The sequence below is a fragment of the Oncorhynchus keta genome, unplaced genomic scaffold (assembly GCF_023373465.1).
Source record: "Oncorhynchus keta strain PuntledgeMale-10-30-2019 unplaced genomic scaffold, Oket_V2 Un_contig_1844_pilon_pilon, whole genome shotgun sequence".
Classification (NCBI taxonomy): Eukaryota; Metazoa; Chordata; class Actinopteri; order Salmoniformes; family Salmonidae; genus Oncorhynchus; species Oncorhynchus keta.
The window spans coordinates 37,501-53,430 of record NW_026280924.1 but is presented as its reverse complement, the minus strand read 5'-3'; the positions used below and the strand labels follow the sequence as shown (position 1 = coordinate 53,430).

Here is a 15,930-nt window from a genome sequence, read left to right as displayed (position 1 = left end):
TCACAATACCCCATAATGACATCACAATACCTCATAATGACATCACAATACCCCATAATGACATCACAATACCTCATAATGACATCACAATACCCCATAATGACATCACAATACCCCATAATGACATCACAATACCCCATAATGACATCACAATACCCATAATGACATACAATACCCCATAATGACATCACAATACCCCATAATGACATCACAATACATCATAATGACATCACAATACCCCATAATGACATCACAATACATTTATTGGGATGACTCATAATGACAGCTCACAACTAGTTGGTACAGCCATAAATGTAATGTAAATGTAAAACAAAGCAAAAACATTTTTTTAGAAATGTTTGCAAATTTTTTATTTTATTATTTAAAATATCTTATTTACATAAGTATTCAGACTCTTTCCTATGAGACTCGTAATTGAGCTCAGGTGGATCCTGTTTCCTTTGTTCATCCTTGAGATGTTTCTACACCTTGATTGGAGTCCACGTGCGGTAAATTCAGTTGATTGGACATGATTTGGAAAGGCCCACACCTGTCTATATAAGGTCCCACAGTTGACAGTGCATGTCAGAGAAAAAAACAAGCAATGAGGTCGAAGGAATTGTCTGTAGAGCTCCGAAACAGGATTGTGTCAAGGCACAGATCTGGGGAAGGGTACCAAAACATTTCTGCAGCATTGAAGGCCCCCAAGAACACAGTGGCCTCCATCATTCTTAAATTAAATAAGTTTGGAACCACCAAGATTCTCCCCAGAGCTGGCAGCCAGGCCAAACTGAGCAATCGGGGAGATGGGCCTTGGTCAGGGAGGTGACCAAGTTCCTCTGTGGAGATGGGAGAACCTTCCAGAAGGACAACCATCTCTGCAGCACTCAACCAATCAGACGTTTATGGTAGAGTGGCCAGACAGAAGCCACTCCTCAGTAAAAGGCACGACAACCCACTTGGAGTTTGCCAAAAGGCTCCTAAAGGACTCTCAGACCATGAGAAACAAGATTCTCTGGTCTGATGAAACCAAGATTTAACTCTTTGACCTGAATGCCAAGCATCATGTCTGGAGGAAACCTGGCACCATCCCTACAGTGAAGCATTGATGGTGGCAGCATCAACACAAAGATTCCTTGATCAACACAAAGATTCCTTGATGCCCTTCCAGACTCCCTCTGCCTACCCAAGGATGGAGGACAAAAATCCGTTAACCACCTAACTGAGGATCTCAATTTAACCTGCGCAATACCTAGATGCAGTTGCACCCCTAAAAACTAAAAAAATGTCTCATAAGAAACTAGCTCCCTGGTACACAGAAAATACCCGAGCTCTGAAGCAAGCTTCCAGAAAATTGGAACGGAAATGGCGCCACCCAAACTGGAAGTCTTCCGACTCTTGGAAGGACGGTACCGTGCAGTGAAAGAGCCCTTACTGCTGCTCGATCGTCCTATTTTTCTAACTTAATTGAGGAAAATAAGAACAATCCGAAATTCCTTTTTGATACTGTGGCAAAGCTAACTAAAAAGCAGCATTCCCCAAGAGAGGATGACTTTCACTTTAGCAGTGATAAATTCATGAACTTCTTTGAGGAAAAGATTATGATTATTAGAAAGCAAATTACGGACTCCTCTTTAAACCTGCGTATTCCTCCAAACCTCAGTTGTCCTGAGTCTGCACAACTCTGCCAGGACCTAGGATCAAGAGAGACGCTAAGTGTTTTGTACTATATCTCTTGACACAATGATGAAAATAATCATGGCCTCTAAACCTTCAAGCTGTATACTGGACCCTATTCCAACTAAACTACTGAAAGAGCTGCTTCCTGTGCTTGGCCCTCCTATGTTGAACATAATAAACGGCTCTCTATCCACTGGATGTAACCAAACTCACTAAAAGTGGCAGTAATAAAGCCTCTCTTGAAAAAGCCAAACCTTGACCCAGAAAATATAAAAACTATCGGCCTATATCGAATCTTCCATTCCTCTCAAAGATTTTAGAGAAGGCTGTTGCGGGAACTCACTGCCTTCCTGAAGACAAACAATGTAGGAAATGCTTCAGTCTGGTTTTAGACCCCATCATAGCACTGAGACGGCACTTGTGAAGGTGGTAAATGACATTTTAATGGCATCGGACCGAGGCTCTGCATCTGTCCTCGTGCTCCTAGACCTTAGTGCTGCTTTTGATACCATCGATCACCACATTCTTTTGGAGAGATTGGAAACCCAAATTGGTCTACACGGACAAGTTCTGGCCTGGTTTAGATCTTATCTGTCGGAAAGATATCAGTTTGTCTCTGTGAATGGTTTGTCCTCTGACAAATCAACTGTACATTTCGGTGTTCCTCAAGGTTCTGTTTTAGGACCACTATTGTTTTCACTATATATTTTACCTCTTGGGGATGTTATTCGAAAACATAATGTAAACTTTCACTGCTATGCGGATGACACACAGCTGTACATTTCAATGAAACATGGTGAAGCCCCAAAATTGCCCTCGCTAGAAGCATGTGTTTCAGACATAAGGAAGTGGATGGCTGCAAACTTTCTACTATTAAACTCGGACAAAACAGAGATGCTTGTTCTAGGTCCCAAGAAACAAAGAGATCTTCTGTTGAATCTGACAATTAATCTTAATGGTTGTACAGTCGTCTCAAATAAAACTGTGAAGGACCTCGGCGTTACTCTGGACCCTGATCTCTCTTTTGAAGAACATATCAAGACCATTTCGAGGACAGCTTTTTTCCATCTACGTAACATTGCAAAAATCAGAAACTTTCTGTCCAAAAATGATGCAGAAAAATTAATCCATGCTTTTGTCACTTCTAGGTTAGACTACTGCAATGCTCTATTTTCCGGCTACCCGGATAAAGCACTAAATAAACTTCAGTTAGTGCTAAATACGGCTGCTAGAATCCTGACTAGAACCAAAAATTTGATCATATTACTCCAGTGCTAGCCTCTCTACACTGGCTTCCTGTCAAAGCAAGGGCTGATTTCAAGGTTTTACTGCTAACCTACAAAAAAATCCTAACCATTACATGGGCTTGCTCCTACCTATCTCTCTGATTTGGTCCTGTCGTACATACCTACACGTACGCTACGGTCACAAGACCACAGGCCTCTAATTGTCCCTAGAATTTCATAAGCAAACAGCTGGAGGCAGGGCTTTCTCCCATAGAGCTCCATTTTTATGGAACGGTCTGCCTACCCATGTCAGAGACACAAACTCGGTCTCAACCTTTAAGTCTTTACTGAAGACTCATCTCTTCAGTGGGTCATATGATTGAGTGTACCTGGCCCAGGAGTGGGAGGGTGAACGGAAAGGCTCTGGACAACGAACCCCCTAATGCTGTCTCTGCCTGGCCGGTTCCCCTCTTTCCACTGGGATTCTCTGCCTCTAACCCTGTTACGGGGGCTGAGTCACTGGCTTGCTGGGGCATCTCAATACCGTCCCTGGGGGTGACGTCACCTACCTGGGTTGATTCACTGTTGTGGTCATCCTGGCTGGGTAATGCCCCCCCATAATTGTACCACAAGATCTTTGTGGGCTATACTAACCCCTTGTCTCAGGATGGTAAGTTGGTGGTTGAAGATATCCCTCTAGTGGTGTGGGGGATGTGCTTTGGCAAAGTGGGTGGGGTTATATCCTTCCTGTTTGGCCCTGTCCGGGGTGTCCTAATGGGGCCACAGTGTCTCCTGACCCCTCCTGCCTCAGCCTCCAGTATTTATGCTGCAGTAGTTTATGTGTCCTAGGGTCAGTTTGTTATATCTGGTACATCTCCTGGAAACCCTGTGTGAATCTAAGTGTCCTCTAATTGACTCCTGCTCTCTTTCTTTCTCTCTCTCGGAACCTGAGCCCTAGGACCATGTCCCAGGACTACCTGACATGAGGACTCCTTGCTGTCCCCAGTCCACCTGGCCATGCTCCTGCTCCAGTTTCAACTGACCTGAGCCCCCAGGACCGTGCCCCAGGACTAAATGACATGAAGGCCACTTGCTGTCCCCAGTCCACCTGACTGTGCTGCTGCTCAGTTTCAACTGTTCTGCCTTATTATTATTCGACCATGCTGGTCATTTATGAACATTTGAACATCTTGGTCATGTTCTGTTATAATCTTTTACAGCCAGAAGAGGACTGCCACCCCACATAGCCCGGTTCCCTCTAGGTTTCTTCCTAGGTTTTGCCTCTAGGGAGTTTTTCAGACCGTGAGAAACACCTGCATTGTTTGCTGTTTGGGGTTTTAGGCTGGGTTTCTGTACAGCACTTTGAGATATCAGCTGATGTCTGAAGGGCTGGCACCATAAATAAATTTGATTTGATTTGGTTTGATTTGATCATGCTGTGGGGATGTTTTTCAGCATCCGAGACTGGGAGACTAGTCAGGATCGAGGGAAAGATGAACAGAGCAAAGTACAGGGACATCCTCAATGAAAACCTGCTCCAGAGCGCTCAGGACCTTTGACCGGAGTGAAGGTTCACCTTCCAACAGGACAAAGACCCTAAGCACACAGCCAAGTCCAGCCTGAGTCCGGTCCCCAATCGAACATCTCTGGAGAGACCTGAAAATAGCTGTGCAGCGCAGCTCCCCATCCAACCTGACAGAGAATGAGAGGATCTGCAGAGAAGAATGGGAGAAACTCCCCAAATAAGTGTCAAGTATGTAGCATCATACCCAAGAAGACTCAAGGCTGCAATCGCTGCCAAACGTGCCTCAACCAAATACTGAGAAAAGGGTCTGAATACTTCTGTAAATGTGATATTTCCTTCTTTTTTTATGTACATTTGTAAAATAAATAAAAACCTATTTTGTGATGTCATCATGGGGTATTGTGATGTCATCATAGGGTATTGTGAAGTCATTATAGGGTATTGTGATGTCATCATGGGGTATTGTGATGTCATCGTGGGGTATTGTGATGTCATCATGGGGTATTGTGATGTCATCATGGGGTATTGTGTGTAGATTGATGAAGGAAAAAAAGGTTTTAATCCAGTTTAGAATAAGGCTGTAACGTAACAAAATGTGGAAAAAGTCAAGGGGTCTGAAAACGAATGCACTGTCAGTACTATACCCTGTACACAGCACTAAGGAAGGTAAAGAGGTATGATGTAGGAGGTAGGGGGTAGGAGGTAAGGGGTAGGAGGTAAGGAGTAGGAGGTAAGAGATAGGGTGTAGGAGGTAGGGGGTAAGGGTAGGAAGTAGAGGCTGAGAGGTAGGGGCTAGGAAGTAGGGGGTAGGAGGTAGGGTGTAGGAGGTAGGCGGTAACAAGATATATAAGGCCCTCTCTCCAACTGACAGAGTGTTTTACACTGGAGTCTAAATTGCCGAACATGTCAGGAGCGGAGTGTGTGTGTGTTTAAGTGTCAGGGGCATAGCGTGCGTGGCAGAGTGTGTGTGTGTGTGTGTGTTTAAGTGTCAGGGGCATAGCGTGCGTGCGTGGCAGAGTGTGTGTGTGTTTAAGTGTCAGGGGCATAGCGTGCGTGCGTGGCAGAGTGTGTGTGTGTGTGTGTTTAAGTGTCAGGGGCATAGCGTGCGTGGCAGAGTGTGTGTGTGTGTTTAAGTGTCAGGGGCATAGCGTGCGTGCGTGGCAGAGTGTGTGTGTGTGCGCCAATATGTGTGTGCGGCAAGTTGGCATTTATTGGGATGACTCATGTACTGGAGACAGCTCTGCAAAGTGGTCACTAGCTGGTACAGCCATAAAGTCATAACATCTGATTATAAATCCCTAACCTTAACCCCAACCACACTGCTAACCCTAACCACACTGCTAACCCTAACCACACTGCTAACCCTAACCACACTGCTAACCCTAACCACACTGCTAAGCCTAACCCTAACCCTAACCACACTGCTAACCCTAACCACACTGCTAACCCTAACCACACTGCTAACCCTAACCCTAACCACACTGCTAACCCTAACCACACTGCTAACCCTAACCACACTGCTAACCCTAACCACACTGCTAACCCTAACCACACGCCGAACCCTAACCCTAACCCTAACCCTAACCACACTGCTAACCCTAACGCCGAACCCTAACCCTAACCACACTGCTAACCCTAACCACACTGCTAAACCTAACCACACTGCTAACCCTAACCACACTGCTAACCCTAACCCTAACCACACTGCTAACCCTAACCCTAACCACACTGCTAACCCTAACCACACTGCTAACCCAAACCACACTGCTAACCCTAACCACCACTGCTAACCCTAACCACACTGCTAACCCTAACCACACTGCTAACCCTAACCACACTGCTAACCCTAACCCTAACCCTAACCACACTGCTAACCCTAACCACACTGCTAAACCCTAACCACACTGCTAACCCTAACCCTAACCCTAACCACACTGCTAACCCTAACCCTAACCACACTGCTAACCCTAACCACACTGCTAACCCTAACCACACTGCTAACCCTAACCCTAACCACACTGCTAACCCTAACCCTAACCACACTGCTAACCCTAACCCTAACCACACTGCTAACCCTAACCCTAATGCCAAACCCTATCCTTAAATTAAGACCAAAAAGCTCATTTTTGATTTCATGCATTTTTACAAAATAGCCCATTTTGACATCGAAGCTGTCCCATCTAGTGGAAATCGCTCAGTTCTGCCTCCGGGGCAATAATCATGACAATAAACATCAACCTAAGTGTGTGTGTGTGTGTGTGTGTGTGTGTGTGTGTGTGTGTGTGTGTGTGTGTGTGTGTGGGGCAGAGCAGAGCCTTCTTGATGGCTGGAGGACTACAGAGGAAGAGGGTATGACTGACCCTGGGACCTAACAGATATAACACACTGGACTTAATATACTATGCATGCTTAAAACACACAGTAAAACGCTATAAACTAACTGTTATTAACATGCTATAAACTAACTGTTATTAACATGGTATAAACTAACTGTTATTAACATGCTATAAACTAACTGTTATTAACATGCTATAAACTAACTGTTAACATGGTATAAACTAACTGTTATTAACATGCTATAAACTAACTGTTATTAACATGCTATAAACTAACTGTTAACATGCTATAAACTAACTGTTAACATGCTATAAACTAACTGTTATTAACATGCGATTAACTAACTGTTATTAACATGCTATAAACTAACTGTTATTAACATGGTATAAACTAACTGTTAACATGCTATAAACTAACTGTTAACATGCTATAAACTAACTGTTATTAACATGCTATAAACTAACTGTTAACATGCTATAAACTAACTGTTAACATGCTATAAACTAACTGTTATTAACATGCTATAAACTAACTGTTATTAACATGCTATAAACTAACTGTTATTAACATGCTATAAACTAACTGTTATTAACATGCTATAAACTAACTGTTATTAACATGCTATAAACTAACTGTTATTAACATGCTATAAACGAACTGTTAACATGCGATTAACTAACTGTTATTAACATGCTATAAACTAACTGTTAACATGCTATAAACTAACTGTTAACATGCTATAAACTAACTGTTAACATGCTATAAACTAACTGTTAACATGCTATAAACTAACTGTTATTAACATGCTATAAACTAACTGTTATTAACATGCTATAAACTAACTGTTATTAACATGCTATAAACTGACCGTTTTACCATCATAGAATAAATGCAGGCGTTCATTGTCTATGCCTATGTCAGGCCTATGTCAGGCCTATGTCAGGTCACACATGGGACTGGGATGAGGAATACAGTTAAGTGAGACTAAACGAGGTCCCTAATGAGGACTTAAGGATCATGGGCAGATACAGACTACAGCATCTGAATCAAACAAATTACATCTCTTTATATGAATTCCTTGTGGGACGACGGTCAACCTGTTGGACTGCAAGGCTTAACATTTGGAGGGTCCTTTCATCTGCCATTAGGCTTCGGCATTAAGCACAACGGACATTTCCAGAGACATTACATGCATCCCTGCCTCCCAATGATGTTGGTCTGGAACCTGTCTGGAGTTAACCCCAAATACAAGAACACATGCTGATACTCCACTAGCTATATAGAATGTTCAACTAGAATCAGAATCAAGCCAGAGACGGCATGGGGGCTTTTCATAACGTGTAAACCTTGACTAAGACAAAGGATTGGCTATATCCTAGTGGATTCTTAACCTTGACTAAGACAAAGGATTGGCTATATCCTAGTGGATTTTAAACCTTGACCAGGACAAAGGATTGGCTATATCCTAGTGGATTCTAAACCTTGACTAAGACAAAGGATTGGCTATATCCTAGTGGATTCTAAACCTTGACTAAGACAAAGGATTGGCTATATCCTAGTGGATTTTAAACCTTGACTAAGACATAGGATTGGCTATATCCTAGTGGATTCTAAACCTTGACTAAGACAAAGGATTGGCTATATCCTAGTGGATTCTAAACCTTGACTAAGATAAAGGATTGGCTATATCCTAGTGGATTTTAAACCTTGACTAAGACATAGGATTGGCTATATCCTTGTGGATTTTAAAACTTGACGAGGACAAAGGATTGGCTATATCCTAGTGGATTCTAAACCTTGACTAAGACAAAGGATTGGCTATATCCTAGTGGATTCTAAACCTTGACTAAGACAAAGGATTGGCTATATCCTAGTGGATTTTAAACCTTGACTAAGACATAGGATTGGCTATATCCTAGTGGATTCTAAACCTTGACTAAGACAAAGGATTGGCTATATCCTAGTGGATTCTAAACCTTGACTAAGACAAAGGATTGGCTATATCCTAGTGGATTCTAAACCTTGACTAAGACAAAGGATTGGCTATATCCTAGTGGATTCTAAACCTTGACTAAGACAAAGGATTGGCTATATCCTAGTGGATTCTAAACCTTGACTAAGACAAAGGATTGGCTATATCCTAGTGGATTCTAAACCTTGACTAAGACAAAGGATTGGCTATATCCTAGTGGATTCTTAACCTTGACTAAGACAAAGGATTGGCTATATCCTAGTGGATTCTAAACCTTGACTAAGACAAAGGATTGGCTATATCCTAGTGGATTCTAAACCTTGACTAAGACAAAGGATTGGCTATATCCTAGTGGATTCTAAACCTTGACTAAGACAAAGGATTGGCTATATCCTAGTGGATTCTTAACCTTGACTAAGACAAAGGATTGGCTATATCCTTGTGGATTTTAAACCTTGACTAAGACAAAGGATGGATTTTAAACCTTGACGAGGACAAAGGATTGGCTATATCCTAGTGGATTCTAAACCTTGACTAAGACAAAGGATTGGCTATATCCTAGTGGATTCTAAACCTTGACTAAGACAAAGGATTGGCTATATCCTAGTGGATTTTAAACCTTGACTAAGACATAGGATTGGCTATATCCTAGTGGATTCTAAACCTTGACTAAGACAAAGGATTGGCTATATCCTTGTGGATTTTAAAACTTGACGAGGACAAAGGATTGGCTATATCGTTGTGGATTTTAAACCTTGACGAGGACAAAGGATTGGCTATATCCTTGTGGATTTTAAACCTTGACGAGGACAAAGGATTGGCTATATCCTAGTGGATTCTAAACCATGACTAAGACAAAGGATTGGCTATATCCTAGTGGATTCTAAACCATGACTAAGACAAAGGATTGGCTATATCCTTGTGGATTTTAAACCATGACTAAGACAAAGGATTGGCTATATCCTAGTAGATTTTAAACCTTGACGAGGACAAAGGATTGGCTATATCCTAGTGGATTTGAAGTCTCCTATTTGCTCTGGGAGGTCTTGGCCTATACGACCCGGAACAACATCCAGAGGTGAAGTCTCCCGTGTGATCGTTGCGTTGGAATGGTCCAAGACAAGAGTTCCTGTAAGTCCATGGTGTCCTGATAATAGTTTATAACATCCCACCGTGAGGAGAAATAGAGAAGGAAAAGAAGCCGTGGAGAAAACTGAATGCTGTTTAAATTATAGGCTTGAAAAACACATGAAGCGTTTCACTTAGTACCACTGTGAGCTTTCTGTACTACCATACGTCAGCAAGGCAAACCCAGGCATAGAAACTACCCCTCGTGTTCCAGGTCGGAATGACTCTATAGAGCATCTAAATACTCATCTAAATACTCTCTCTGTCTCCATCTCTTTCTCACTTTCTCAGGATCATTGCTCTTCTCTTTTTCTCTTTCTCTCTTTCTCTCTTTCTCTCTCTTCCTCATCTCTCTCTCTCTCTCTCTCTCTCTCTCTCTCTCTCTCTCTCTCTCTCTCTCTCTCTTCCTCACTATCTCTCTCTCTCTGTCTCCATCTCTTTCTCACTATCTCTCTCTCTCTCTCTCTCTCCATCTCTTTCTCGCTCTCTCTCTCTCTCCATCTCTTTCTCACTATCTCTCTCTCTCTCTGTCTCCATCTCTTTCTCACTATCTCTCTCTCTCTCTCTCCATCTCTTTCTCGCTCTCTTTCTCACTATCTCTCTCTCTCTGTCTCCCTCTCTTTCTCACTATCTCTCTCTCTTCCTCCTCTCTCTCTCTCTCTCTCTCTCTCTCTCTCTCTCTTTCGCACTCTCTTTCTCACTATCTCTCTCTCTCTCTGTCTCCATCTCTTTCTCGCTCTCTCTCTCTCTCCCCATCTCTCTCTCCCTCCCTCTCTCTCCCCATCTCTCTCTCTCTCTCTCTCTCTCTCTCTCTCTCTCTCTCTCTCTCTCTCTCTCTCTCTCTCTCTCTCTCTCTCTCTCTCTCTCTCTCTCTCTCTCTCTCTCTCTCTCTCTCTCTCTCTCTCTCTCTCTCTCTCTCTCCTCTCTCTCTCTCTCTCTCTCTCCCCCTCTCTCTCCTCTCTCCCCCTCTCTCTCTCCCTCCTCTCTCCTCTCTCTCTCCCCTCTCTCTCTCCTCTCTCTCCATCTCTCTCTCCCCCTCTCTCTCTCCTCTCCATCTCCTCTCTCTCTCTCTCTCCTCTCCTCTCTCTCTCCCTCTCTCCATCTCTCTCTCCCTCCCTCCTTCTCTCTCCCTCTCTCCATCTCTCTCTCCCCCTTCTCTCTCCCTCTCTCCATCACTCTCTCCCCCTTCTCTCTCCCTCTCTCCATCTCTCTCTCCCCCCTTCTCTCTCCCTCTCTCCATCTCTCTCTCCCTCCTTCTCTCTCCCTCTCTCCCTCTCCTCTCTCCCTCTCTCCCTCTCTCCATCTCTCTCTCCCTCTCTCCATCTCTCTCCCTCTCTCCATCTATCTCTCTCTCCCCCCTTCTCTCTCCCTCTCTCCCTCCTTCTCTCTCCCTCTCTCTCTCTCCCTCTCCCTTTTCTCTCTCAGCTGTTTGATTTCTTTGGACCCTCATATTCCCGGCAGCCTCTAGTCACAACCCAAGGCCAGTGTTAAGGTGTGTGCAGTGTGTGTATTGATGTGTGAGCAGCAGGGGACAGAAATGAAGGAAGCATTGTGTCCGTGGCCAACCGGATTACTAAATCACTCATTGATCACTTCCGCTATCACGTTGGACACACACGCACGCACACACACACACACACACACACACACACACACACACACACACACACACACACACACACACACACACACACACACACACACACACACACACACACACACACACACACACACACACACAGTGATGCTGGACCTGTCTGTCTCTGCTTACTAAAGCACTCGTCCCTGTAATGGGCCGATCTGCAGCCACGCTGTAACCAGCGATAAAAGGGGCAATTAGCAACTCACCTGCCCCCTGAATGGACCCTTTGTGGGCTGAGCCAGGCGTTCACACCTACTATATAATCTCTCTTTACTGCCACACACATAAAGACACACAAACACACTTTCTGGAAGGTTAGTCTACTGTTTATGGTAGAACTCATAGTAGACCTCCTAGTAGACCACCTAGTAGACCTCCTAGTACACCACCTAGTAGACCGCCTAGTAGACCTCCTAGTAGACCTCACCTCCTAATATACCTCCTAGTAGACCTCACCTCCTAGTAGACCACCTAATAGACCTCACCTCCTAGTAGACCCCATAGTAGACCTCACCTCCTAGTAGAACTCACCTCCTAGTAGACCACCTAGTAGACCTCCTAGTAGACCACCTAGTAGACCTCCTAGTAGACCTCCTAGTAGACCTCACCTCCTAGTAGACCTCACCTCCTAGTAGACCTCAACTCCTAGTAGACCTCCTAATAGACCTCACCTCCTAGTATACCTCCTAGTAGACCTCCTAGTAGACCTCACCTCCTAGTAGACCTCCTAGTAGACCTCACCTCCTAGTAGACCTCCTAGTAGACCTCCTAGTAGACCTCACCTCCTAGTAGACCTCCTAGTAGACCTCACCTCCTAGTAGACCTCCTAGTAGACCTCCTAGTAGACCTCCTAGTAGACCTCACCTCCTAGTAGACCCCCTAGTAGACCTCACCTCCTAGTAGACCTCCTAGTAGACCTCACCTCCTAGTAGACCTCCTAGTAGACCTCACCTCCTAGTAGACCTCCTAGTAGACCTCCTAGTAGACCTCACCTCCTAGTAGACCTCCTAGTAGACCTCACCTCCTAGTAGACCTCCTAGTAGACCTCCTAGTAGACCTCCTAGTAGACCTCACCTCCTAGTAGACCTCCTAGTAGACCTCCTTGTAGACCTCCTAGTAGACCTCACCTCCTAGTAGACCTCTAGACACCTCCTAGTAGACCTCTACTAGACCTCACCTCCTCCTAGTAGACCTCTCCTAACCCCTCCTATGACTCCTAGTCTCACCTCCTCTCAGATGGACCTCACCATGACTCCTAGTCCCCCCCCAGCCACAGCCCACCACAGAACTTCCCCCGTGGCGACAGGCTTCTCCTCACCCTCACACATCAGAATAACCTCTCATTAGAGTTGGGCTGGGCGATATGGTCTAAAAAGTGTTAAGTGGCAGACATTAGAGACTCATAGTAAACAGGAGGAGGATGGGGCTAAGTGACAGACAGAGACTCATAGTAGAACAGGAGGAGGATGGGGCTAGTAGACCACTCCTAGTAGACCTCCTAATGACAGACCTCCTAGTAGACCTCCTAGTAGACTCTCATAGATCCACCTAGTAGACCTAGAGACCTCACAGGAGGAGGATGGGGCTAACCTCTAGTAGACCTGACAGACAGAGACTCATAGTAGAACAGGAGGAGGATGGGGCTACCTCCTAGTGACAGACAGAGACTCATAGTAGAACAGGAGAGGATGGGGCTAAGTGACAGAGAACAGAGACTCATCAGTAGAACAGGAGGAGGATGGGGCTAAGTGACAGACAGAGACTCATAGTAAACAGGAGGAGGATGGGGCTAAGTGACAGACAGAGACTCATAGTATAACAGGAGGAGGATGGGGCTAAGTGACAGACAGAGACTCATAGTATAACAGGAGGAGGATGGGGCTAAGTGACAGACAGAGACTCATAGTAGAACAGGAGGAGGATGGGGCTAAGTGACAGACAGAGACTCATAGTAGAACAGGAGGAGGATGGGGCTAAGTGACAGACAGAGACTCATAGTAGAACAGGAGGAGGATGGGGCTAAGTGACAGACAGAGACTCATAGTAGAACAGGAGGAGGATGGGGCTAAGTGACAGACAGAGACTCATAGTAGAACAGGAGGAGGATGGGGCTAAGTGACAGACAGACAGCTGTGTGTGGGTGGGGGGGTAGTTGTACGCGCATGAGTGTGTGTGTGTGTGTGTGTGTGTGTGTGTGTGTGTGTGTGTGTGTGTGTGTGTGTGTGTGTGTGTGTGTGTGTGTGTGTGTGTGTGTGTGTGTGTGTGTGTGTGTGTGTGTGTGTGTGTACCTTTCCAAATGTAAAACCCGAAAGCTCTCCTTCCGCCGCTCCACCCACATCCTAATCACTTTCCATCCTGACGACCCTGGGCTTTACTGCTCATCAGCCCACTGACACACCTGGATTAAAAACAGTATAAACACCAGCTAAACCCTTCAAACACAGCTACAGACTCCATTAACCCCTACCTCCCTTATCAAACACAGCTACAGACTCAGTTAACCTCTACCTCCCTTATCAAACACAGCTACAGACTCCATTAACCCCTACCTCCCTTATCAAACACAGCTACAGACTCAGTTAACCCCTGGGGCTCAAACACAGCTGACAGACAGAGACTTATCAAACACAGCTACAGACTCCATTAACCCCTACCTCCCTTATCAAACACAGCTACAGACTCAGTTAACCCCTACCTCCCTTATCAAACACAGCTACAGACTCCATTAACCCCTACCTCCCTTATCAAACACAGCTACAGACTCCATTAACCCCTACCTCCCTTATCAAACACAGCTACAGACTCAGTTAACCCCTACCTCCTTATCATACACAGCTACAGACTCAGTTAACCCCTACCTCCCTTATCAAACACAGCTACAGACTCCATTAACCCCTACCTCCCTTATCAAACACAGCTACAGACTCCATTAACCCCTACCTCCCTTATCAAACACAGCTACAGACTCCATTAACCCCTACCTCCCTTATCAAACACAGCTACAGACTCCGTTAACCCCTACCTCCCTTATCAAACACAGCTACAGACTCCATTAACCCCTACCTCCCTTATCAAACACAGCTACAGACTCAGTTAACCCCTACCTCCCTTATCAAACACAGCTACAGACTCCATTAACCCCTACCTCCCTTATCAAACACAGCTACAGACTCAGTTAACCCCTACCTCCCTTATCAAACACAGCTACAGACTCAGTTAACCCCTACCTCCCTTATCAAACACAGCTACAGACTCCATTAACCCCTACCTCCCTTATCAAACACAGCTACAGACTCAGTTAACCCCTACCTCCCTTATCAAACACAGCTACAGACTCAGTTAACCCCTACCTCCCTTATCAAACACAGCTACAGACTCAGTTAACCCCTACCTCCCTTATCAAACACAGCTACAGACTCAGTTAACCCCTACCTCCCTTATCAAACACAGCTACAGACTCAGTTAACCCCTACCTCCCTTATCAAACACAGCTACAGACTCCATTAACCCCTACCTCCCTTATCAAACACAGCTACAGACTCAGTTAACCCCTACCTCCCTTATCATACACAGCTACAGACTCATTAACCCCTACCTCCCTTATCAAACACAGCTACAGACTCCATTAACCCCTACCTCCCTTATCAAACACAGCTACAGACTCAGTTAACCCCTACCTCCCTTATCAAACACAGCTACAGACTCCATTAACCCCTACCTCCCTTATCAAACACAGCTACAGACTCCATTAACCCCTACCTCCCTTATCAAACACAGCTACAGACTCAGTTAACCCCTACCTCCCTTATCAAACACAGCTACAGACTCCCTTATTGGTCCTTCTGTAGCACAGTTGACTCCATTAGCATGGCGCTTGTAACGCCAGGGTAGTGGGTTCGATTCCCGGGACCACCCATACGTAGAATGTATGCACACATGACTGTAAGTCGCTTTGGATAAAAGCGTCTGCTAAATGGCATATATTATATTATATTACTTATCAAACACAGCTACAAACTCAGTTAACCCCTACCTTCCTTATCAAACATAGCTGGAGACTCCATTAACCCCTACCTTCCTTATCAAACACAGAGGCAGGAGGTGCGGGGTTAACTGAGTGGGGCAGGAGGTGCGGGGTTAACTGAGAGGGGCAGGAGGTGATCAATGCAGTGGGGCAGGCGGTTCTGACAGCAGGGTTAACTGGTCAGCGAGCAGAGACAGGAACTGTTCCTACCATTATCCTCTGGTTACCATAGACCCTGGAGGTGCGGGGTGTGTGAGTGGGGCAGGAGGTGATCAATGCAGTGGCAGGAGTTCTGTGTGCAGGGTGAGGGTGTGTGACAACCAACTGTTCCTGTGTGTATGTGGTTACTGACCCTGTGTGTGAGTGAGTGTGTGTGTGTGTGTGTGTGTGTGTGTG

At 45.1% G+C, this 15,930-nt stretch overlaps 2 long non-coding RNA genes across 6 annotated transcripts; both read right to left on the bottom strand.

The window, feature by feature from the left end:
* Positions 1 to 7,638: 7,638 nt before the first annotated feature.
* On the bottom strand, positions 7,639 to 10,615 carry LOC127920125 (uncharacterized). Of its 2 annotated transcripts, none has more exons than XR_008105162.1 (3): positions 9,225 to 10,615; positions 8,790 to 9,194; positions 7,639 to 8,159 (listed from the first exon to the last, which is right to left on the bottom strand). It is a non-coding gene; the product is annotated as an uncharacterized LOC127920125 (long non-coding RNA). The 2 variants fall into 2 exon arrangements; XR_008105163.1 differs by having other exon boundaries at positions 8,835 to 9,194.
* A 2,645-nt stretch (positions 10,616 to 13,260) lies between these two features.
* Positions 13,261 to 15,318, bottom strand: LOC127920124 (uncharacterized). Of its 4 annotated transcripts, XR_008105157.1 has the most exons (5): positions 15,106 to 15,318; positions 14,779 to 15,065; positions 14,656 to 14,737; positions 14,533 to 14,614; positions 13,261 to 14,059 (listed from the first exon to the last, which is right to left on the bottom strand). It is a non-coding gene; the product is annotated as an uncharacterized LOC127920124 (long non-coding RNA). The 4 variants fall into 4 exon arrangements; XR_008105159.1 differs by lacking the exons at positions 13,261 to 14,059; positions 14,533 to 14,614 and adding an exon at positions 14,155 to 14,205; XR_008105160.1 differs by lacking the exons at positions 13,261 to 14,059; positions 14,533 to 14,614 and adding an exon at positions 14,247 to 14,328.
* Positions 15,319 to 15,930: the final 612 nt, after the last annotated feature.